Below are 1532 nucleotides of genomic sequence, written 5' to 3'. Positions count from 1 at the left end.
GCATTAGTAATTCGGCCAAGCCGTTCTGTGTATGTACATGTGCCACGGAGTGTTCTACACTTACCCCCATGGACATACAATACTCATTAAACGTCTGGGACGTAAACTCACCAGCATTGTCTAGACGCATAGTCTTTAGAGGGAAGTCTGAAAAGTGTGCCCTCAGTCTTATTATCTGAGCAAGCAGGCGTGCAAATGCCAGGTTTCGTGTGGATAGTAGACAAACATGTGACCATCTGGTTGATGCATCAATCAGAACCATAAAGTATCTGAACGTCCCACTAGGTAGGTGTATTGGTCCACATATGTCTCCTTGAATCCTTTCCTGAAAGTTTATGATCTCTTTATTAACTTTAGCTGGTGATGGCCTAGTTATGAGTTTCCCTTATGCACATGCTGCACATGTGAGATTGTTTGGGACAACTTCTTTGAACGTGTGCCCTTGTGAATTCATCATCAACTTTCGCATCATGTTATTACCGGGATGGCCAAGCCGGTTATGCCATAGAGTGAAAATTTCGCAGGCATTAGCCTCGATCATACTGATCTTTGCATAGTATAGACCAGTAGACATTGCAGGTATGGTTTCTAGGATCTTTCTGTTGCCTTTGGTGATCGAAATTATATTAAGGAATTCTTCATTTCCTTCTCCCCATGTTTCAAGATGGAAACCATTTAACCTTATGTCTTTGAAACTCAATAAGCTTCTTTTAGAGCTTGGGGAATACAAGACATTTTTGATCTCTAGATGAGTGTCATTAGGCCTCAGTACATATGCCTGGCAGTGACCTTCAATCAGGCCGGCGACACCTGCAATGGTGTGTACGTTTGCACTTTGCATTGTGAGATTTACGAAATGTCTTTTGTCTCTAAGTACTGTGTGACTTGTGCCACTATCCACCACGAGTATGCTCATATCATCTTTCATTTCTATAAGTAATAAGATTTCTAATCTCAGAAACTTTATAAAACTTTAAAACTTTCATTTATTAAAGTTTCAGAACACCAACAATAAAATTAAAAACACCAAAGCAATCATAAAGCAATCATAAAGCAATAAAACAAGTCGTATCGAAAATTTTAGTCTTTGAGACAATCAAAAGTCTCAAAATCCATTTGGTCATCTTTAGCAGTGTCGGAATCATCATCAGCCTCATATCCGGAATCGTGAACCATGTGAGCCTCCGGGTTCTTGTTCTTAAAACTTTCTTGGTAGAGCTCACATAAGTGCTTAGGAGTTCTACAATTTTTGGCCCAATGGTTGTCCATCACACATCTGTGACAAAAGGATTTGGTCGAGTAAGACGGTTTAGATATACCGCCTCGACCTCGGCCACGGCCGGGATTGGAACCACGACCACGGTTATTGTGGTTTCCTTTCCGGTCGGCCAATTATTTGTCTCGGTTGTTCGAGTAATTGTCACGATCACAGTTCCTGTATCCACCTCGGCCTTTGCCGTGTGATCTCTTATCATTCTGGATGTAATTGCACTCGTTGGGATCTTTCTTTTCAACCTCATTGGCCTCTGGTA

This window comes from Brassica oleracea, chromosome C4, assembly GCF_000695525.1.
Source record: "Brassica oleracea var. oleracea cultivar TO1000 chromosome C4, BOL, whole genome shotgun sequence".
In the NCBI taxonomy this organism is placed as follows: domain Eukaryota; kingdom Viridiplantae; phylum Streptophyta; class Magnoliopsida; order Brassicales; family Brassicaceae; genus Brassica; species Brassica oleracea.
This window is presented reverse-complemented; position numbering follows the sequence as displayed.